Raw genomic sequence first — 25,187 nt, forward strand, 5'->3', positions numbered from 1 at the left:
AAGTATTAAGGTAAACCTATCCACAACATTAAGCATATGGATCCAAATCAGCCCCTTACGAAGCAACACATAAACTAGGGTTTAAGCTTCTGTCACTCTAGCAACCCATCATCTACTTATTACTTCCCAATGCCTTCCCCTAGGCCCAAATAATGGTGAAGTATCATGTAGTAGACGTTCACATAACACCACTAGAGGAAAGACAACATACATCTCATCAAAATATCGAACGAATACCAAATTCACATGACTACTAGTAGCAAGACTTCACCCATTGTTGGAAATATGTCCTAGAGGCAATAATAAAATGGTTATTATTATATTTCCTTGTTCATGATAATTGTCTATTGTTCATGCTATAATTGTGTTATCCGAAAATCGTAATACATGTGTGGATACGTAGACCACAACATGTCCGTAGTTAGCCTCTAGTTTACTAGCTCGTTGATCAATGGATGGTTACGGTTTCCTGACCATGGACATTGGATGTCATTGATAACGGGATCACATCATTGGGAGAATGATGTGATGGACAAGACCCAATCCTAAGCATAGCACAAGATCGTATAGTTCGTTTGCTAGAGCTTTTCTAATGTCAAGTATCATTTCCTTAGACCATGAGATCGTGTAACTCCCGGTTACCGTAGGAATGCTTTGGGTGTACCCAACGTCACAACATAACTGGGTGACTATAAAGGTATAATACAGGTATCTCCGAAAGTGTCTGTTGGGTTGACACGGATCGAGACTGGGATTTGTCACTCTGTATGACAGAGAGGTATCTCTGGGCCCACTCATTAATGCATCATCATAATGAGCTCAATGTGACCAAGTTGTTAGTCACGGGATCATGCATTACGGTATGAGTAAAGTGACTTGCCGGTAACGAGATTGAATGAGGTATTGGGATACCGACGATCGAATCTCGGGCAAGTAACGTACCGATTGACAAAGGGAATTGTATACGGGATTGCTTGAATCCTTGACATCGTGGTTCATCCGATGAGATCATCGTGGAACATGTGGGAGCCAAAATGGGTATCCATATCCCACTGTTGTTTATTGGCCGGAGAGCTGTCTCGGTCATGTCTGCATGATTCCCGAACCCGTATGGTCTACACACTTAAGATTCGGTGACGCTAGGGTTATTAGGAAGACTTGTAAGTGATTACCGAATGTTGCTCGGAGTCCCGGATGAGATCCCGGACGTCACGAGGAGTTCCGGAATGGTCCGGAGGTGAAGATTTATATATGGGAATTTGTCATACGGTCACCGGGAAAGTTCGGGGGCTTATCTGTATTGTACCGGGGCCACCGGATGGGTTCCGGGGGTCCATCGAGAGGGGCCACCTCTCTCGGAGCGCCTCATGGGACGTAGTGGGAAGGGAACCAGCCCCTGGAGGGTTGGGCGCACCCCCCCCCCCCGCTTGGGCCCATGCGCCTAGGGTTGGGGGGGAACCCTAGAGGGGGCGTCCCCTTGCTTGGGGGAAAGCCCCCTCCCCTTGGCTGCCCCCTCTAGATCCCATCTAGAGGGGGCCGGCCCCCTTCCCCCTTCTCCTATAAATAGAGGGGCGAGGGGAGGGCTGCACACCACATCCAAGGCGCAGCCCCTCCCCTCCCCAACACCTCTCCTCCTCCGTTAAGAGCTTGGCGAAGCCCTGCCGAAGTACTGCCTCTCCACCACCACCACGCCGTCGTGCTGCTGCTGGAGCTCTCTTCCTCAACCTCTCCCTCCTCCTTGCTGGATCAAGGCGAGGGAGACGTCTAGGCTCCGTACGTGTGTTGAACGCGGAGGTGTCGTCCGTTCGGCGCTAGGATCTTCGGTGATTTGGATCACGACGAGTACGACTCCATCAACCCCGTTCACTTGAACGCTTCCGCTCGCGATCTACAAGGGTATGTAGATGCACTCCTATCTCTCTCATTGCTAGATGACTCCATAGATTGATCTTGGTGATGCATAGAAATTTTTTATTTTCTGCAATGATCCCCAAAAGTGGCATCATGAGCTAGGTCTATGCGTAGTTTCTATGCACGAGTAGAACACAATTTTGTTGTGGGCGTAGATTTTGCCAATTTACTTGCCACTACTAGTCTTATCTTGTTTCGACGGCATCGTGGGATGAAGCGGCCCGGATCGACCTTACACATACGCTTACGTGAGACAGGTTCCACCGACTGACATGCACTAGTTGCATAAGGTGGCTAGCGGGTGTCTGTCTCTCCCACTTTAGTCGTATCGGATTCGATGAAAAGGGTCCTTATGAAGGGTAAATAGAAATTGGCATATCACGTTGTGGTTTTGACGTAGGTAAGAAACGTTCTTGCTAGAACCCTATTGCAGCCACGTAAAAACATGCAACAACAATTAGAGGATGTCTAACTTGTTTTTGTAGCATATGCCTTGTGATGTGATATGGCCAGAAAAGGATGTGATGAATGATATATATGTGATGTATGAGATTGATCATGTTCTTGTAATAGGAATCATGACTTGCATGTCGATGAGTATGACAACCGGCAGGAGCCATAGGAGTTGTCTAAATTATTGTATGACCTGCGTGTCATTGAATAACGCGTTGTAATTACTTTACTTTATTGCTAAACCGTTAGCCATAGTAGTTGAAGTAATCGTTGGCGTGACAACTTCATGAAGACACGATGATGGAGATCATGATGATTGAGATCATGGTGTCATGCCGGTGACGATGATGATCATGGCGCCCCGAAGATGGAGATCAAAAGGAGCAAAATGATATTGGCCATATCATGTCACTATTTGACTGCATGTGATGTTTATCATGTTTTTGCATCTTATTTGCTTAGAACGACGGTAGTAAATAAGATGATCCCTCATAATAATTTCAAGAAAGTGTTACCCCTAACTGTGCGCTGTTGCCAAAGTTCGTTGTTTCAAAGCACCACATGATGATCGGGTGTGATATATTCTAACGTTCACATACAATGGGTGTAAGACAGATTTACACATGCAAAAACACTTAGGTTGACTTGATGAGCCTCGCATGTACAGACATGGCCTCGAAACACAAGAGACCGAAAGGTCGAACATGAGTCGTATAGAAGATATGATCAACATGTAGATGTTCACCGATGATGACTAGTCCGTCTCACGTGATGATCGGACACGGCCTAGTTGACTCGAATCATGGATCACTTAGATGACTAGAGGGATGTCTATCTGAGTGGGAGTTCATTGAATAATTTGATTAGATGAACTTAATTATCATGAACTTAGTCTAAAGCTTTTGCAATATGTCTTGTAGATCAAATGGCCCATGCTAATGTTGCCCTCAACTTCAACGTGTTCCTAAAGAAAACCAAGTTGAAAGATGATGGGAGAAACTATACAGACTGGGTCCGGAACTTGAGGATCATCCTCATAGCTGCCAAAAGAGCATATGTCCTAGATGCACCGCTAGGTGAAGCATCCATTTTCCCAGCAACTCAAGACGTTATGAACGCCTGGTAGTCGCGTAGTGATGATTACTCCCTGGTTCAGTGTGGCATGCTTTACAGCTTAGAACCGGGGCTCCAAAAGCGTTTTGAGCAACACAGAGCATATCAGATGTTCCAAGAGCTGAAAATGGTTTTCCAAGCTCATGCCCAGGTCGAGAGATATGAAGTCTCCGACAAGTTCTACAGTTGTAAGATGGAGGAGAATACTTGTGTCAGCGAGCACATACTCAAAATGTATGGGTTGCACAACCGCTTGTCTCAGCTGGGAGTTAACCTCCCGGATGACGCGGTCATTGACAGAATCCTTCAGTCGCTCCCACCAAGGTACAAGAGCTTTGTGATGAACTACAACATGCAGGGGATGGTGAAAACCATTCTTGAGGTATTTTCAATGCTGAAATCAGCGGAGGTAGAACTCAAAAAGGAACATCAAGTGTTGATGGTCAATAAAACCACTAGTTTCAACAAAGGCAAGGGTAAGAAGAACTTCAAGAAGGATGGCAAGGGAGTTGCCGCGCCCGGTCACCCAGTTGCCGGGAAGAAGCCAAAGCATGGACCCCAAACCTGAGACTAAGTGCTTTTATTGCAAGGGAAGCGGACACTGGAAGCGGAACTGCCCCAAGTACTTAGCGGACAAGAAGGCCGGCAACACCAAAGGTATATGTGATATACATGTAATTGATGTGTACCTTACCAGTACTCATAGTAGCTCCTGGGTATTTGATACCGGTGCGGTTGCTCATATTTGTAACTCAAAACAGGAGACTGGCGAAGGTCGGGGTGACGATGCGCGTCGGGAATGGTTCCAAGGTCGATATGATCACCGTCGGCACGCTACCTCTACATTTACCTACGGGATTAGTTTTAAACCTCAATAATTGTTATTTAGTTCCAGCTTTGAGCATGAACATTGTATCTGGATCTCGTTTAATACGAGATGGCTACTCATTTAAATCCGAGAATAATGGTTGTTCTATTTATATGAGAGATATGTTTTATGGTTTTGCCCCGCTGGTCAATGGTTTATTCTTAATGAATCTTGAACGTGATGTTACACATATTCATAGTGTGAATACCAAAAGATATAAGATTGATAATGATAGTCCCACATATCTGTGGCACTGCCGCCTTGGTCACATTGGTGTCAAACGCATGAAGAAGCTCCATACAGATGGACTCTTGGAGTCTCTTGATTTCAAATCATTTGACATGTGCGAACCATGCCTCATGGGTAAAATGACCAAGACTCTGTTCTCCGGAAAAATGGAGCGAGCAACCAACTTATTGGAAATTATGCATAATGATGTGTGCGGTCCAATGAGCGTTGAGGCTCACGGTGGCTATCGTTATGTTCTCACCCTCACTGATGACTTGAGTAGATATGGGTATGTTTACTTGATGAAACACAAGTCTGAGGCCTTTGAAAAGTTCAAGGAATTTTAGAATGAGGTAGAGAATCAACGTAATAGAAAAATAAAGTTCTTACGATCAGATTGTGGGGGAGAATATTTAAGTCACGAGTTTGGTACGCACTTAAGGAAATGTCGAATTGTTTCACAACTCACGCCGCCTGGAACACCTCAGTGAAACAGTGTGTCCGAACGTCGTAATCGCACTCTATTGGATATGGTGTGGTCTATGATGTCTCAGGGAGTCCCGGATTAGGTGGTGTCCGGATAGCCGGACTATACCTATGGCCGCACTCCTGGACTATGAAGATATAAGATTGAAGACTTCGTCCCGTGTCCGGATGGGACTTTCCTTGGCGTGGAAGGCAAGCTTGGCGATACGGATATGTAGATCTCCTCCCATTGTAACCGACTCTGTGTAACCCTAGCCCTGTCCGGTGTCTATATAAACCGGAGGGTTTTAGTCCGTCGGACGGACAACAATCATACCATAGGCTAGCTTCTAGGGTTTAGCCTCTCTGATCTCGTGGTAGATCTACTCTTGTACTACCCATATCATCAATATTAATCAAGCAGGAGTAGGGTTTTACCTCCATCGAGAGGGCCCGAACCTGGGTAAAAACATCGTGTCCCATGTCTCATGTTACCATCCGCCTAGACGCACAGTTCGGGACCCCCTACCTGAGATCCGCCGGTTTTGACACCGACATTGGTGCTTTCATTGAGAGTTCCACTGTGCCGTCGCCATCAGGAAGGATGCCTCATCCCGTCTTTAAAGACGGCACGGTTGCTAAAGGAGCTTTGGCTATCGGCCAAACTCTCCGGCTTGGCGGTTTTCTTATGACCGCCTGTTCGGCCGCCGCACCGACGATGACTTCTCAGGTCATCGAAAGCAATCTCCACGTCAACTCGGAACTCGCCGAGCAGATAGATCCGATGGAGCTCTCTTCCTTAAACGAGCTCCTGGATCGCATCGCCGCCCTGGGAGTTGCTACGGACTACGATCAGATTGGGCTTAAACCCGATCCGAGAGAGATTAACTCTCCCCAGGTCACCCACCACGTTGCAGTGGTGGAGGAACAATGCCGCAAGCCTTCATCTATCTTAAGGACTAGTTATGTCCGGATTCCCGATCCCTCCAAGCCGGATACCCGCGGAGGGGAGGACGTCACTCAAGCCCTGAACCTAAAGTCAGGCAGCGGGCTAGATTCATTGGACAACATCCAAGAACCCAAGCTTCCGAGTTCGGAAATTCCTTGGCCCCTGAGTCTCAGATTGGGCGAGGTTCCGGATTTAATTCCACCCGCCCACCCAAATATAAGGGATCTATCCCAAATTCGGCAAGAGCCCGCTGAAATAGTACACCATTACTGGGCCAGATTCCTCCTGGTCATGAACAGGATAGAGGACTACCGCGAGGAGGATGCAATTTCATTCTTCTGCAATAATTGCACGGACAACGGAATCCTCAATGCCATAAGTCGTCGTGAAATTACACGCTTCGCCGACTTGGCATCCATTGTACGAAAGTACTGTGCGATGGAAAGTGCCTGGAAAACCGAAATAAAATTTTGTGACAATCCGGCCCTGAATACAACCCCAGTCCGAAATAAAAATGTGCATTATCGCCAGGCACCTGGGTTAAACACCAAAAAGCAAAAACCCTCTATAGGGCATGGAACCGTACTGGAGGGATGGCTCAATGGACCCTGTAAAATTCATAGTACAGAGGGCGCCACACCAACTCATAGCCTTAGAGTATGTTGGATACTCCGGCAGGTGGCCAGAAGTGGCGAGGAGCTTCTAACTCCAGAATTCATAGAGCACCAGCCCAGGGATACCAGTACGGTATTAACAGTCTTCGAGACTTTCGCATCAAATACTATGCGGAAACGAACACTCCGTAGCCTTGCCGAAGTCTACCAAGTAGCAACAATAAACCCATGGAGTGACACGGCTATTACCTTTAATGCCAATGATGAACCTAAATTCCAAACAGCCCGAGCACCAGCCGCATTGGTCCTCAGTCCAATAGTGGACGGCTTTTGCCTTACCAAGGTACTCATGGACGGTGGCAGCGGATTGAACCTCATTTATGAGCAAACCCTTCGAAAAATGGAAATAGACTGGAGCCACATTGAGCGAAGCAACACAACCTTTAGAGGAATAATCCCCAGTCGGGAAGCGTATTGTACAGGAAAAATCACACTGGATATGGTGTTCGGCACGCCGGATAATTACAGGTCCGAGGAGGTCACGTTTCAAGTGGCCCCATTCAGTAGCGGATACCACGCTCTATTAGGTCGAGAGGCATTCACAATTTTTCAAGCTATACCCCATTACGGGTACATGAAGCTCAAAACGTCCGGATCCAACGGAATCGTCACTCTTGCTGGTGACCCGGACATAGCACTCCGCGCTGAAAATAAGACAGCTGCACTGTCCCTTGAGGCACTATCCGAAGCCCTAGCGACCGAGGAACTGACTGCGCTGCGCTCCACGGTGAATAGGGATGACGTGATACTCGATAAAAGATCCAAGTCCACCTCCTTTAAACCGGCGGACGAAATAGTCAAATTCCAAGTCCATCCAACGGACCCTACAAAAATGGCCTCCATCGGGGCGCAATTAAACCCTGACGTAGATGCCGCACTACGAGAATTCCTACGCAAAAATTGGGACATTTTTGCCTGGCACCCTTTAGACATGCCAGGAATCCCACGCAGGCTGGCCGAGCACAGCCTAAACATCCTAAAAGGATTCAAGCCTGTCAAGCAGGCTCTTCGGCGTTTCTTCGAACCCAAGAGACAAGCTATGGGAGAGGAGCTAGCCAAACTACTGGAGGCCGGATTCATTAGAGACATAAAACATCCGGACTGGCTAGCAAACCTAGTGATGGTACCAAAGAAGGAAAAATCCTGGCGCCTATGCGTCGATTTCAAGGACCTCAACAAGGCTTGCCCAAAGGATCCCTTCCCCCTCCCCCGCATCGATCAAATTATCGACGCTGCCGCAGGACACGATTCATTCTGTTTCCTCGATGCATACTCCGGCTACCATCAAATTAAGATGGCAGAGCCAGACCAAGCCGCAACGGCATTCATCACCCCATACGACCCATTCTGCTTCAACACAATGCCCTTCGGGCTCAAAAACGTTGGCGCAACATATCAGCGCATGATTCAGACATGTCTGGCAAATCAGATCGGCAAAATAGTGGAAGCATACGTAGATGACATGGTCGTCAGAACCAAGCATGTCGAAACTCTAGTAGACGACTTGAGGATCACATTGGATAACCTCCGAACATATGACATCAAGCTTAACCTAGAAAAATGCATTTTCGACGTACCAGCCGTAAAGCTCTTGGGCTTCATTGTATCCGGTAGAGGAATTGGATCAAACACAGCCAAGATCCAAGCTCTATCACAACTGGATATTCCAAAGGACCTCAAACAAATACAAAAATTGACTGGATGCGTGGCGGCTCTAAGCTGCTTTATCTCCCACTTGGGAGAAAAGGCACTACCCCTTTATCGCCTCCTCCGGCGCACCAAACACTTCGAGTGGACGGATGCCGCCACGACCAGACTCGAAGAAATAAAAGACATATTGGCAACAAACCCAGTCCTGGCCGCGCCTAACATCGGCGAACCAATGCTATTATACATTGCGGCAACTTATCAAGTTGTAAGCGCAGTGCTCGTCGTCGAACGAGAAACGGACGGACACAAATTACCCCTTCAAAAACCAGTTTACTATGTGTCCATTGTCCTCACTCCATGCAAGTCACGGTACCCGCATTATCAAAAGATAACATACGCAGTGTTTATGGCATCCCGGAAGCTGTGACACTACTTTCAAGAGTGTTCGATAACAGTAGCCTACAAAGTACCTCTTAACGATATTATAAACAACCGCGACGTGACGGGCCAGATTGCCAAATGGGCCATTGAGCTCCTCCCGTTTGACATAACCTACAAGCCACGGCGAGCTATCAAGTCGCAAGTTTTGGCCAACTTTGTCGCCGAATGGACTGAAGCCGAACTCCCTAAAGAGTACGGCACATATTACAACTGGATCATGCTCTTCGAAGGCTCCAAAATGTTAGCTGGTCTGGGGGCTAGCATCGTCCTAACGTCCCCAACAGGAGATACAGTTCAATACGTACTCCAGATAATGTATACGGACTCCAACAACGCAGCCGAATACGAGGCCCTTCTACATGGTCTCCGGATGGCAGTCTCCATGGGCATCCAACGCCTAGAGGTGCACGGAGATTCGAACCTCGCGATATCCCAGATAAATGGAGACTTTGATGCCAAGGATCTGAAAATGGCAGCTTATCGCAACACCATCCTAAAAATGTCAGCTCGGTTCAAGGGGCTCGAATTTCATCATATAACCCGGGAAAACAATCAGGCAGCAGACGTCTTGGCACGCATCGGCGCAAAGCGCGATGCAGTTCCCCCCAACATTTTCTTGGAGAGGCTATTCAAGCCATCCGTATTATGGAAAGGGGAATCCAGAAATAACAGCCTGGACCCAGCCGCACCGCCCGATACCGAACATTCTGACACAACAGGAGGCTCTGCCAACGAAGTAACATCCTCAGCCCACATAATAATGGCAGTCATTGCCCCGTGGACAGAACCATTCCTAGCCTACCTAACTAGGCAGGAACTTCCTGAGGACCAAAACGAGGCACGCTGCATAGTGCGGCGATCTAAAGCCTATAAAGTCCATGAAGGAGAGCTTTATAAGAAAAGCACCACCGGAGTCCTTCAAAGGTGTATCTCCGAAGAGGAAGGGCTGAATCTTCTGGCTGAAATTCATGCCGGACTCGGCAGGCATCACGCCGCAGCCCGGGCCCTTGTAAGCAAGGCCTTCCGTACAGGATTTTATTGGCCGACGGCCCGGGCAGATGCTCAGGACTTAGTCCAACGATGCGTCGGTTGCCAACTCTTTGCTAGCCAAAGCCATATGCCACCCACCGCCCTCCAAACTATACCCATCACCTGGCCCTTTGCGGTCTGGGGGCTTGACATGGTTGGACCCCTTAAAGGAGGAACCCACAAGAAAAAATACCTACTAGTCATGGTGGACAAATTCACCAAATGGATAGAGGCCAAACCTATTAAGACGGTCGAATCCGGACCGGTGATAGACTTCATATCAGGGGTCGTACACCATTACAGCGTCCCCCACAGCATTATCACTGATAACGGCACGAACTTTACGGCCGACGAGGTCAAACTCTGGTGCAAAAACATGGGCATCAAGCTCGACTACGCTTCAGTCTATCACCCACAAACTAACGGTCAAGTCGAGCAAGCAAATGGTCTAATCATGAGCGGCATCAAACCCAGGTTAGTGCGGTCCATCAAGGAATCTAACACGCACTGGGTAGAGGAGCTCGACTCTGTACTCTGGGGGCTGCGGACCACGCCGAATCGCACTACCGGATTCACACCATTCTTTATGGTATACGGGGCAGAGGCAGTTCTGCCCTGCGACATAATTCATGACACACCTCGCGTGCGCATGTACGAAGAAAGAGAAGCCGAACTCGATCGGCAGAACAGTTTGGACGCTTTGGAGGAGGAGCGTGACATGGCAAAAGCCCGTTCCGCATTCTATCAACAGCAGGCTCGAAGATATCAAAGCAGAGAAGTACGGGCCAAAACTTACAATGTTGGCGAGTTAGTTCTACGCCTGCCGTATAAGAAAAAGGACAAACACAAGCCCAAATGGGAAGGTCCCTTCATCATTGACCAAGTCCTGACCGGTGGAGTGTACGGTCTGCGAGATGCATCGGATAACCGACTCGAGCCGAACCCATGGAACGCAGCCCGTCTCCGAAGATTCTACGCCTAGCGCCGGACTCTGTGTTCGTCTCCTTCCTCTATCTATTTTTTACACATTAGTTGTCTTATATTTCTCTCCTTCTCCCTCCTTTTCTCTTACAGCCTTTAAGGGCTCGTTCGCGCCTTGTTCGCAAACAATTGACGCGCTATCCGCGCTCATTATACCTGGGGGCTTCTTTAACAGAAGCTTGTTTATACGGGCCTTATGCCCAACACATGTGTCACACTTCCACATGTACCTTTTATTCACCATTATATGCATCGATATGACTTAAGTTTTGGCCAAGCTGGGTTGCCTGGCTCCTGTGCTTACCCCTACGTTCCCGATTGTTTGGCTAGGCGATAAAGGGACACTACTAGGGAAAACCTTATACACAGAAATTTAGCAACAGCGCGGGTCAAAAAAGGGCGCTAGTGCTACATAGCAGTAGCGATCGAAGGAAAACCGCGCTACAGATACAATCTTAGCAGTAGTGCGTGTAGTGGCAAAAGCGCTACTACTAATATTCCAATTGCTAGAATGATAGGCTACGCATAGCAGTAGCGGGCTTGGAAGAAACGCGCTACCGCTAGGGCATAAGTAGCAGCGCGTTTCCTAAGAAGAGCGCTACTACTAACGGAAATAAAATAAGATGAAAAACAAATAGAAAAGTAAAAGAAAATGAAAGAAATAGAAAAAGGAGAAAGGAAAAAATAAAATGTAAAGCAAAATAAATGAAAAAGCGAAAAAACGGAGGAAGACATAGCAGCAGCGTGTGTTTGTAAGAGGCGTTGTAGCTAACGTAGCTGCAGCGCGTGTCCTAGACCCCCACTGTAGAAACAGAAAAGGAAAAAAAATGGAAGAAAATTACATAGCTATAGCACCAGCGCGTTTTGTAAAAACCGCTATAGCTATCTTTGCTATAGCGCGTTTCACCAAACACGCTACCGCTAAGTTTGACTTAACCAAAAAACCGTTTCCCCCCGGCCACCACTTCTCCCCCAAATCCCTCAACCCACCCCGCGCGCCAGCGTCTCCCCGATTTGCTGTCGCCCCACTTCACCGCCATCTCTTGCCGACGTCGACGCCACCAGAGCCGTGCACCGTCGACGCCACCGGAGCCGCCCCAACGCCACGGAGCCGCGCGGCCTCGTCAATGCCACCGGAACCGCCGTCGACGCCACCGGATCCTTCCTCGCCACAACTGCCTCCCTCGCCGTTACAGGAGACGCCCCTGCCTCCCTCGCCGTCACCGGAGACGCCCCTGCCTCCCTCACCACCACTGCCTCCGTCGCCACCATCGGAGCCATCCTCTGTAAGCCCCCACCCCTCCTCTCTCTCTCATGCATTTAGTTAGGGCTTTGACAGAGAAGTAGTTAGGTTAACTAGTTTAATTAGGTTAATTATCTAGGTTAGTGCAAAAATTTAGTTAGGGCTTTGACAGAGAACTGGTCAGGTTAACTAGTTTAATTAGGTTAATTATCTAGGTTAATTAGTGCAAAAATTTATTTTGGGCTTTGACAGAGAACTAGTTGCGTTAACTAGTTTAATTATGGTTAATTATCTAGGTAAACTAGATTAACTAACTAGGTTAAACAGGTATGTTAATTAGGTTCCTTGGATTAACAAGCTAGGTTAAGTAGGCTGGCTAGGTTAGAGGAAATTTTTATTTTAGAGCATTAGGTCAGAAGGGTTAGAGAAATGGAGTTCCTTTGCAATTTAATTGGGTTCTGTCCTAGGCAGAGAAGGGTTAGAGATAATAATGTGTGTTTCTGTGAGAGAGAGGAATAGCTAGATCAACATAATTTGGGTTCTGTCCTAGGTAGAGAAGTGTTTAGTGAGGTCATTTTGCAAAGGTTTTTGATTTTTGAAAAGACCACTATTTTTCAAGGAAAAGAATTTAGGCAAATTTTATTTTTCATTGAAGTGGTCATGTTATATCTTTTCATTGAAGTTGTTCGATTGTGCCCAAGTGGCTTTGTTGTTTCCAAGGAATGATACTGAGTGGCCTATGTTTTGCCGGAATGTTGATTCATTTCTGTTCCGGCAAATTTCAGGTTCTCGATTTGTCCACTTTTTAGCAAATGTCATGCCGAAATTTTCCGTGAATTTCGGCATGACTTGTGCTACAAACTAGGACATATCGAGTGTCCGGGATTTGCCGCACCAGGAAGGAGTCAACATTCCTGCAAAACAATAGTCCTTTTTTATGTCATTATTCATTTTATTAGGTCTAGAATTAATTGACTAGATTTAATCATAGGAAACATGGCTAGCAACGATGAAGGACAGGGTTCTGGTGATTGCGACGACGTCTACCGGGCGGCAGACGAATTTTTTAGCCTTACCGACGATCAACCAATGTTGTTGCTGGGCCCACCGGTGGCATCGGGGACTGAGACCGACACGTAGACCAGTGCTAAGACTGAGACCGGCGCTGAGATTCAGACCGGCATCGAGACCGGCGCTGAGACCAGTGCTGCCTCGGGGAGCGGAGCCGGTGTAGAACCGAAAGCAAAGAGGCAACAGGTTCCTAACAAACTCAGGACTACTAGACTAGTGGTCACGGAGGTGGATGATGGCAATTTTGAGCCAAAGGCGCCCGAGGAAGCGCGCGCGTGCTACGGCAATCAAATAGGCTGCATCGTACGGACAACCGCCACCATCAACGATGAAAAACTACAGAAGATAGAAAATATGAGGAGCTCCCTCCTAAAGAAGTTTCACCAGATATTCTTGTTCCCGGGCCGGAATGAGAAGGATTATGAAGATCTAGACGAGGACCCGGCAATGAAGAAGATAAACAAACACGCCATGACCAAGTTTAGCGATGCGTTGGCCGCCTATAAAAATCGAGTGAAAGCAAAGATCAACGACGGGGAACCCTACTCCAAGATTGTAAAGGATAATCCGACAATCACGGAAGAGCAGATTCAAATATTCAAGGAGGCTTGCGAGGCCGAAGCTGCCAAAAAAACTCTAAGTACATGAAGGGGCTTCAAAAGAGGAACATTGGGAGCCACCACCTCGGAAGCCGTGGTTACGGCGGAAAGAGATCCAAATGGGCCAAGGAGGACGCGGAAGCCGCGATTCTGGGCATCCCATACCCCTTGGCGGATTTCACCGTCCCGCAGGAGCGTGACGTCCTGAGGGCCCGGCACCGTTGGGACCAAGTGAAAAAGGTTTACGAGACAACACCGGTCATTACGGAGTTCATGAGACTGCTGGTAATTTTAGTTTCTGATCAATTCAACTGCACACGTTGGTCATATTTGTAAACGATCCTTGTGCGTTTTGTAGAGAGAGCAGCACCGGATTGCGGCCGAAAGCGACTCGCTGTCCGTGGCATTGGCGAGGCCCAAGTGGGACACTCCATTCAACCGGGCGTTGAACATATTGAAACGACAACCTGTGGATACTCGACCGTCGTATGGACGCGTGCACGGTGTCGGAGACGGCGCCACGTGGAAGAAGTACTACCGTGAGACCACGGAGGAGAGAAAGGAAAGACGGAGGTTAACAGAAGAAAACATCGACAAGAAGGTTGAGATTGCGGTTGAGAAGAAATCATCTCAGACAGTCGCAACAGCGGTAGCTGCCGCAAAACAGGCAATTGCAGATATGTCTACTTCCTTGGTGACAGGCGTTTTCACTTGGACAAGGAAAAATCCAGAAAAAAATGCAGAGGACTTTCCCCTTGCTGACTTCTTGGGAGCACCTGCTCCCGCACCGGCTCCCGTACCTGCTCCCGCACCGGCTCCCGCACCGGACGTGCTCGGTGGTGCCTCCTCTTTGGCTGAGCTCGACGCCCTCACGGTATCTGTCACACCGGCCCCCTTCAATATAAATGTATAATCTCCCGTTTTCGTTGCCTTTTGGATGTCTCATGTCACAGACTTTTCTTTGCAGGCCGACGAAACCCCGTGCACCATATTGTACACCATCGGCGAACATAAGGTGGACGTGGGGAAGGCGACGATAATGGAGCCGAAGGAACCATTGTTCCACAGCCGGCCGATCCCCCCAAATTTCTTCAAGGTTTCCGTGGCCAGTGTCAAACCGGGCCACGAGAATTTGCCTCCTCTAATACTAGTGGGGGATGACGATGAGACCCCGCGGCGGCTTTGTGATTATTGCAACGGGTGGGTCCTGTTGTGGCCAAAGAGTCTGCTTCGTCTGGAGGCGGCCGGGAGCACACCCACGAGCACGCAGCCTCAGCAAGGTATGAACATCAACACCCCACCTACCCAATTAGCGTCGGGTGTCGGGTTGGGTGATAGCGGACGTGGTAAGGAGGAGGCTCCATTAGTCGCTGATGACGTCGCCATGGATGAGGATGAGGATGACGATGGCGCTGAACAGTATGTCTATACTGGCGCCTCCTCAGGGTTTGAGCGTCATGAGTCGGTGCCTGAATTACCATCTCAACGTATTATTGACGACCTTCCGGTAGTAAAGAAGTCTAGGAAGAGAGCGAGGAAAGGCAAAAAAGTTGATTCTATGATCCAGCCACCTCAGCAGCCTCGGCTTCAGGACCATATAGATAGCCCCGACGCGGATAAATGGCATATCCCCGGTCAACCAATCCTACCTGCAACAGCGCTACGGGCCAAATTTGGCGATCTAAGGAGACTTCATGACGATGTGTTGTGGGTAGAGAAAGGCCTCATCGCCTCGAAAGATCCAGGATACCCACTCTACATGGTTAACGCTCCGCGGCAAATACCGTACGTCGACAGCTTCCCCGCGGATAAGTTCTTCCTCCGATTCGATTACATATTCGACATGTTTCAGGTGAAGAAGCTGGATTTTACGTTTGTCCGCCTTTATGCCTTGCACATGAACTACATCATTGGGGTTGAGCAGATACGTCATATCTGTGTCGCTGACCCGTACTACATGCACGAGGGCTTCTTGGGAGTCTGTGCAGAGCAGCGTGAATACGCGAGGGATTACATTGTCAGTTTCATGCTTGCCAATAAGGACAAGGAGGCGATTCTCGTGCCTTATCATCCCGTGTAAGTCATCCGCGCTGCTATCCTTCCTTCGATTTCAATAATTCATTTGCACGGTGGAGGCTAATTAATTTGAGGTGTACTTATTTTGCGGAGCGGCGGTCGCGCTGTCCACATCATCCTCTACCCCCGATTCTCCCACGCTCTTTACTTCGACTCGTCGAAGAACATTCACAAAAAGGATTACACCCACATCAAAGATGTTCTCGACAGTGCTATGTTTTACTACCAAGCAAGGGGTGGAGAGGTTAGGGACAAGAAGAGAAGGGGCGGCAGGGCCGGCTTCAGCCATAAGACCGACTTCTGCTGCATCCAGCAACCGAACGATTCTCTTAATGATGGATTCTATGTCCTACACCACATGCTAGAGTACAGACGGGATCACCAGAACCTTCACATGTCACCTAGATCTAGCAATGCCCATATTCTGCAATGGGCAAAGGACATTGGAGATATCGAGGATCATCGACTTCGAGCTCAGTTCTATAACATCCAGTGCGAACTTGCCCAAATCATCATGAACGAGGTCGTCGGAAAAACAGGGATGTTCTACGGAGAAGGAAAAATGTCGCGAGAAGACGTCCGGACATGGATAGCCTCTCAGCGTCTCGACATGAAGCCTTTCACTAAGCTCGAGGACTATCTCCCTGACATGGATGGATGGCACGACATGATGGAGTGATTGTCGATATATGACAATGTGTCCGTTTAGTCCATACTTTCTGTATGACAAAACTTTGAGTTATGCACGGTGAAACTTTATTTGTGATGTAATTAAACCGTCCTCCTCCTCAACTAGCAAAATTCACTCTAGTTAGGGCATTTTTGGTACGATGAACTTTGTTTTTTATGCTTATGATATGTTGTTTCTATTTTTGCCAAGTGTGTCTCTTTCTGTTGCTCAACTATATATGTTGCATATCATCGACTCATGTGACGATGTAGGTGCATAGATCATAGATGGCGAAGAAGTGCTACGCCAGGAGTATATATACGACAAGTGGCCGGAGTGTCAGGCCCAGGTGTACCGGTTTCCGGTTTCCAAGCGACAGGCAGTAGTTAATTTAGGTTCATGCTAATGTGAGAGAGGGATACGAACTCATGTACTCAAAGTGATAGCTCTTCTCGCGTATATCATTGTTTAGATGGATGATGATGTATTTGCAAGTAATCGAGACTTGTATCGCTATTTTCGAGATTGATGACGAGAGACCACTTTGTGTTGGATGATGATTATGATGATGACATGATTTGATGAGACTAATTGTATGTATATGCTATGATTACATTTGTATGTGTATGATATGCTAAACATTATTGTATAAAGCCTATTCAAATAAAAAACAAATACAAAACAAATATGCAGGAAAAAAACTAATAAAACTAGTAGTAGCGAGGGGGGAAATTTAGCAGTAGCGCCGCCTTACCAGTAGCGCTTCCCTGTAAAAAGAGCTGCAGATAATATCAGTAGCGCCCTTTTCCAAAGTGTGCTACAGCTATTCATGTATAGCAGTAGCGTGGGACAACATGCACTACTGCTATACGTTAGCTGTAGCGCCTTATTAGTAGCGCCGGTACCCGCGCTACTGAGAGGCCCAAAACCCGCGCTGCTGCTAGGCTTTTCCCTAGTAGTGGGAGCACCTCTGCGATTGTTACTGCCGGGTCAGCCGGATGTGTACCTCAGACTGGGTGAAGCCGAAAGCTGGCGTTCTTAAGGGAATATTCGGTCGGTGAACTAAAGAGGATTTTCCACTCGTTCATTTATCCGCCCCGAGATGCTTTTCTGCTTTTTTCGCAGTCCGGACATGCACTTTAGGGCATGCCTCCCAGGGAAAGGAACCCCTAACGGAACTATTCTCCCTGGAAGATGTTTCTTACTAACCATGTAATATAACATAACTAGTTGGGCACTTGTCTGTTCAAGCACTAATGACCCCTACGACTGGTCTCCACGCATGCCCCGGTTCTTACATAACCGAGAGGGTATTCAGACACACTCCGGACTATCGGGTCCCGAGGTTGAAGCAAAAAGGTCCGCCATGACAAACGATCTACAATCCAGCTAGAAGGCATTTTACATGTCATCTTAAATTACATAGTCAATTTGACTGGGTATATTCCTCTTCAATACCATCCAACAGGCTGTCTAGTTTACAGTCCTATTGGGAATATTTGGCGGCCAACTCTACCTGGCCGTACATTAAACTCACAGGGATCTCCTTCCCATCAGGCCCCACAGGTCCGACCTCGGCCATGTGGTTTGGGTCAGCCTTCGTGTACCGCGTCTTCACCATGGCCCAGGCCTCCCTGGCGCCTTGACGGTAGGCCGATATCTTCCATAATCGGAAGCGCCTCCGTGCTCCATTCAGCTGCTCTGCAAGCTCTCCAAGGCCTTCGGGCATGGAGACGGATGGCCACAAGGCCTGGGCAACGCCTTGCATTACCTACCGAACTCGTTGGTGTAGTTGTGAGAGCTCGGGAAGAAGGTCACCCGTAGAACCAAGCATTTCCTCTGCAGGCCGACCTGTCAGCATACCTACAGACATAACTCTGTCAATCAGCTTCCTTGTCGAACTCTTTTTCGAAGTTCGTTCAAGCACTTACTAAAAATGTCGCGTCGAAGCCACCAATTGTCCCTCACAGAGTCCGACAGCTGAGCACGAACATCCTTTAGTTCCTCGCCCAGCTGGGTGTTTGCATCTTGCAGAATATTCTTCTCTTGCCTAACCCTCTTAAGCACGCTCTCGCCGGCCTTTAACCGGCGCAAGAGTTGTTGCTTGTCCGGATCCACTCCGGCGCCATCTGCAATGTTATTGTCAGATTTGCACACATGTCGCACTTCACAAACATACTTATCTTTCGAAGCATATATTACCAGAGGGGGTCTCCTTGGCCTCCCCTGTCGCGGCTAATGCGGCCTCAAGTTGGGCTTTGCACTCTTCCAGCTCCTGGGACAGTTGGGTATTCTTTTCTTTAAGATCCTGCATAACAAATGATCCTTATATCAGTTATTCTAACTGTTTTAAGTCTCGGGGGCTACTGACATATATAACCATCAAATATTCTCACCCCTATGTATTTTACATACTGCTCTGTGGCTCTGGCTAGACCATTTTGAGCGGCACGGAGGTACGCATCTCCCGTATTGAAGGCATTCAATGCCTCTTGGGAGAAACAAGCGTCACGAAGAACTGTCCGGCGACGCCTCTGGTTCATGGCACTCTCCACCTCGGAATTGGTGGCAGACAGCCCGTCCGCATCCTCTGTGGGAGGAGCGTCCGGTGCGTGCCTCGTGTTCGCCTCCGCTTCCGAACCCGACCTTGGAGCCTGGCTGGTGGAGGCGCGATTGGCAACCTCCCCGGATATAGTCCGGCAAGCGCTGTTTTTCCTGAAGAGAGCACGAGCATTAGTATGCCTTGAGGGAATAAAACCCGGGAATAAAATGGCACGCCATACCGTTGCGCCAGCATCTCAATCCGGACCGCACTTCTTTTCAGCCTGCTGGGCCTTGGCGCCCCCTGTTGGCTAGCCATCGCAGGCTCGGCCCTCCGCCTCGAGGACTTCCCCTGCAAAAACGCCATTGGTATACGGTGATCAAAAATAAGCACGGATGGATCATCTTAAAAGTATTGGGACTTCGGTCTCGGTTACTTGTGAGGCTGGAAGTAGTCCGGGATAATCGGCCGTAATGGCCACTAAGGTGTTGTCCTTGCTCAATTGATGAAAAACCCCATCGATCAGCTCCACAGATAAGTCCGGGTCCTCTTGGGAGTCCGGGTCGAAGGACCGTTCCGGGTCATCGGGTTTTGGAGGAGGGTTGTTTATCTCCTTTACAGCCTGGCGTAGCTCCTGCGTTGAAATTGCTAGATTGAATACTTAACTATGGGAATATGAAACGGATGGGCGAGTGAAAGTGTCCGCTTACCCAGCTTGGAGGATTGAACATAGAAAATCTGTCCCGCGGGTTGACGCAGAGGAATTCCTCCTCTTCTCCCTTGTACAAAGTGGACAAGATCTTTATTAGAGTGGCAACCGATTTCGGCCCCTTACGGCCGCACCGGGTGGCGTCGTCCTCCCCGTTGAAATCCCACATGGGGTGGCCTCTATACTGAAGCGGCTGCACCCCCCTCATAATGCATGTGGCCATGACCCCGATCATGGTCAGTTCGGAATGAGCTAACAACCTTATCCGGCTCATCAGGTAAAGGACGTCATTGTCATTTTCCTTCTGAGGGCTCCGTGGATGCCATCTTAGGCGCTTCTTCAAAGGAGCATTATCGAACTCAGGAAGGCCGATCCGAACAGGGGCCGGCAGGGGGACATCTTCTATATAAAACCATTCTAAAGGCCAATCTTCGGACGCCTTCTTTGGGGTTCCAGACAGATATCCGGTCCCGGCGATGCGCCATAGTTCGGCTCCGCCCACTTGATATATCGACCCCTCCTGAGAATGGGGCACAAGGCAGAACAGTATCTTCCACAGTGCGAAATGGGCCTCGATGCTGAAAAACAGCTCGCAAAGGGCTACGAAGCCCGCAATATACAATATGGAGGCAGGTGTAAGGTTGTGCAACTGGAGGCCGTAGAACTCTAGGAGCCCCCGGAGAAACGGATGAATTGGCAATCTGAGCCCTCTTATCAAATAAGGGACAAGGCATACCCGCTCTCCTTTGGAGGGATTGGGGACGCTCTCCGCTTGCTCTCCACCATTATAGGTGGCAAGCCCGGCTCGAACCGGGACCATGTAGGCTGGAGGGAGAAACCCCTTGGCTTGGAGCGCCACTAGCTCGCTGTGCGGGACGGAGCATCTCTCCCAATCTCCAGGCTGAGGGCTGGAGGGGCAAGAGGAGGAGCTGCGTCGACTGGCCATGATGGAATGGATCTCTGTCGAATGCGCTCCAATGAATGCTCGCGGAGGGAAGATGGTGTGATTCGGATCTAAATCCCCGCCTCTTCTATAGGCGACTCATTTCCGCAGCTAGGGGGGTAAATGAAAAAACACCCTGGCTTTTCGCATTCGTTTGACACGTGGAAGATGGCCATTATTGGGCACAGAAGCCAAGGAGCGCAACATTCACCAGAAGCCGGACACTATTCAACAGGTATATGGAATTTGGGGAAGAACCCGCCTTGCAATGCCGAAGACAAATCTGCGCGCCGGACTCATCATCATTGAAGCCTGGTTCGGGGGCTACTGAGGGAGTCTCGGATTAGGGGGTGTCCGGATAGCCGGACTATACCTTTGGCCGGACTCCTCGACTATGAAGATACAAGATTGAAGACTTCGTTCTGTGTCCGGATGGGACTTTCCTTGGCATGGAAGGCAAGCTTGGCGATGCGGATATGTAGATTTCCTCCCATTGTAACCGACTCTGTGTAACCCTAGCCCTCTCCGGTGTCTATATAAACCGGAGGGTTTTAGTCCGTAGGACGAACAACAATCATACCATAGGCTAGCTTCTACGGTTTAGCCTCTCTGATCTCGTGGTAGATCTACTCTTGTACTACCCATATCATCAATATTAATCAAGCAGGAGTAGGGTTTTACCTCCATCGAGAGGGCCCTAACCTGGGTAAAAACATCGTGTCCCTTGTCTCCTGTTACCATCCGCCTAGACGCACAGTTCGGGACCCCCTACCCGAGATCCGCCGGTTTTGACACCGACAATGTCTATTACCGATTTATCGCTATCATTTTGGGGATATGCTTTAGAGACAGCTATATTCACTTTAAATAGGGCACCGTCTAAATCCGTTGAGACGACACCGTATGAATTATGGTTTGGAAAGAAACCTAAGCTGTCATTTCTCAAAGTTTGGGGATGCGATGCTTATGTCAAGAAACTTCAACCTGAAAAGCTCAAACCCAAGTCAGAAAAATGCGTCTTCATAGGATACCCTAAGGAAACCATTGGGTATACCTTCTACCTTAGATTCGAAGGCAAGATATTTGTTGCCAAGAACGGGTCCTTTATGGAGAAAGAGTTTCTCTCGAAAGAAATAAGTGGGAGGAAAGTAGAACTCGATGAAGTAATGCCTCTTGAACCGGAAAGTAGCGCAGCTCAGGAAGATGTTCCTGTGGTGCCTACAAAGACTAGAGAGGAAGTTAATGATGATGATCAAGGTACTTCGGATCAAGTTGCTACTGAACTTCGTAGGTCCACAAGGACACGTTCCACACCAGAATGGTATGGCAACCCTCTCCTAGAAATCATGTTGTTAGACAACGGTGAACCTTTGAACTATGAAGAAGCGATGGCGGGCCCAGATTCCAACAAATGGCTTGAAGCCATGCAATCCGAGATAGGATCCATGTATGAAAACAAAGTATGGACTTTGACAGACTTGCCCGATGATCAGCGAGCGATAGAAAACAAATGGATCTTTAAGAAGAAGACGGACACAGATGGTAACATTACCATCTATAAAGCTCGACTTGTCGCTAAGGGTTATCGGCAAGTTCAAGGAGTTGACTACGATGAGACTTTCTCTCCCGTAGAGAAGCTGAAGTCCGTCCAAATCATGTTAGCAATTGCCACATACTATGATTATGAGATATGGCAAATGGATGTCAAAACGGCATTCCTTAACGACTATCTTAAGGAAGAGTTGTATACGATGAAAACGGAAGGTTTTGTCGATCCTAAGAATGCTAACAAGGTATGCAAGCTCCAGCGATCCATTTATGGGCTGGTGCAAGCATCTCGGAGTTGGAACATTCGCTTTGATGAGATGATCAAAGTGTTTGGGTTTATGCAGACTTATGGAGAAGCCTGCGTTTACAAGAAAGTGAGTGGGCTCCGTAGCATTTCTTATATTATATTTGGATGACATACTTTTGATGGGAAATGATATAGAACTTTTGGACAGCATAAAGGCCTACTTGAATAAGTGTTTTTCAATGAAGGACCTTGGAGAAGCTGCTTACATATTAGGCATCAAGATCTATAGAGATAGATCGAGATGCCTCATAGGTCTTTCACAAAGCACATACCTTGATAAGATATTGAAGAAGTTCAATATGGATCAGTCCAAGAAGGGGTTCTTGCCTGTGTTGCAAGGTGTGAAATTGAGCTCGGCTCAATGTCCGACCATGGCAGAAGATAGAGAAAAGATGAGTGTCATCCCCTATGCCTCGGCTATAGGGTCTATTATGTATGCCATGTTGTGTACCAGACCTGATGTAACCCATGTCGTAAGTTTGGTAGGAAGGTACCAAAGTAATCCCGGCATGGAACACTGGACAGCGGTCAAGAATATCTTAAAGGACCTGAAAAGGACTAAGGATATGTTTCTTGTTTATGGAGGTGATGAAGAGCTCGTCGTAAAGGGTTACGTCGACGCTAGCTTCGACACAGATCTGGATGACTCTAAGTCACAAACCGGATACATATATATTTTAAATGGTGGGGCAGTAAGCTGGTGCAGTTGCAAGCAAACACTACTAGGAAAAGGCCTACTAATGGCGCACTGGTTTTGCCTACTAATGGCGCATTACCAGTGCGCCATTAGTATCACGCCACTAGAATTTTTTACTAATGGCGCACCACTAGTGCGCCATTAGTATATGGTATACTAATGGCGCACCTGGCAGTGCGCCATTAGTTTTGCCCACAGTGCGCCATTAGTGTCTTATATACTAATGGCGCATGACATGGTAGTGCGCCATTAGTAACAATTTTTTTAATTTTTTTTCCTTAATCTCATGTCACTATTTCACCTATGAGATATCCAACACATATATATACAATAAGCATCCATATAGCAATCATAGCCAACACACAAGTTCCATCATATATACATACATAGCCAACACACAAGTTCCATCATATATACATACATAGCCAACACACAAGTTCCATCATATATACATACATAGCCAACACATAGTTCCATCGTTACATATTACAAAAGTTTCACATTGTTCATCCAACACCGTTATCCATCAAATCACAAAAGTTTCACATTGATACAAAATAAAAACACAAATGGAAAAGAAGCACTCCATCCACGCAAGCTTCCGTCAATTAAATCAAATCTGCAAGAAGTTAGAAGAAGAAAAAGAAGAAGACTAGAAGAATACTAGAAGAAGAACACTAGAAGAAGAATAAGAAGAGTTTTGGAAAAGAAGAAGAATAAGAAGAAGACTATAAGCTTATTATGTAAACTTGATCATTTTGTGCTAACATAAGTTATTTTGGAGCTAACCTATAGGAAACTAAGCATATAAGCTCTAAGTTAGTATATTAGAGCCAACTTAGGTAAAATGAAGCTAACCTATGTCATTTTGGAAAAGAAGAAGAATAAGAAAAAGACTATAAGCTTATTATGTAAACTTGATCATTTTGTGCTAACATAAGTTATTTTGGAGCTAACCTATAGGAAACTAAGCATATAAGCTCTAAGTTAGTATATTAGAGCCAACTTAGGTAAAAATGAAGCTAACCTATAGGAAACTAAGCATATTAGAGATAACATAGGTAACTAAGTGTATATATATATCATTTTGGATAACTAACCTATTGGAGATCTGACATACCTGACAAAGTTCAGTTCTCATGCATTGTTCTTCTCCTTCTTCTCCTTCCTCTCCCTGATGCGCCTAGAGCGGCGAGGCGGTGGGGGCAGTGGAGGCAGTGGGATGTAGTCTTCTACCAAAATTGGCGTGGTCATGTCGCCCAGCTGTGGGATCGCCGGTGCCACCATCGGTGCGTGGTCATTGTCAGGCACCACCACCATCGCGAGGCCACCTTCAGGCATGACCATCGCTAGGTCATCCTCAGCCACCTCCATCTCTTGCCCATGGTCAGCCACCACCATCTCTTGCCCTTGGTTAGCCACCACCAGCGCTAGGTCATCCTCAGCCTGATGCCCATCGTCATCCTGCAGCTCCTCATCCTCACTCTGCTCCTCTTCTCCCACACTCCAGTCCGGATCATCCTTCTTGTTGTCTATGCTGCTGCCAGAATCGCTGCTGCTTTCGCTACAGCCATAGTCGCTGCTGCTTTGGCTGTAGCCAGTGTCGCTGCTGCTGCTCCCATTACCTGTCCAAAATTCAACAATGACCGTTAACAATCGATGTGAGACAAAGCCAAATGTAGAGGAATAAGAAGAGGCACAACGTATCGGCATCATCATCGGCAGCATAGCGCATGCGACACATAGTCGTGTTGAACACCTTCATGATGAGCATGTTGGCGTCGTCGTCGTACCTGAAGAGAAGGAAGTACCCCAGCCGCAGGTCGTAGGCACGGTAGAACTTCTCCCACCCACGAGACAAGTACATGTGGCCCTTCTTGACCACCAACTGCACATCCCACTGCCTGCGAAACCATTGCCGGCCTGTCACAGCTTCACATTATTTGGCGGATCTTCACCCATCAGCATGTTCATAAAACTGTCAGGCAGCCTCTGCAGTTTGGGACAATGAGTGATGTAG

Source organism: Triticum aestivum, chromosome 4A (genome assembly GCF_018294505.1).
Source record: "Triticum aestivum cultivar Chinese Spring chromosome 4A, IWGSC CS RefSeq v2.1, whole genome shotgun sequence".
NCBI classification, from domain to species: domain Eukaryota; kingdom Viridiplantae; phylum Streptophyta; class Magnoliopsida; order Poales; family Poaceae; genus Triticum; species Triticum aestivum.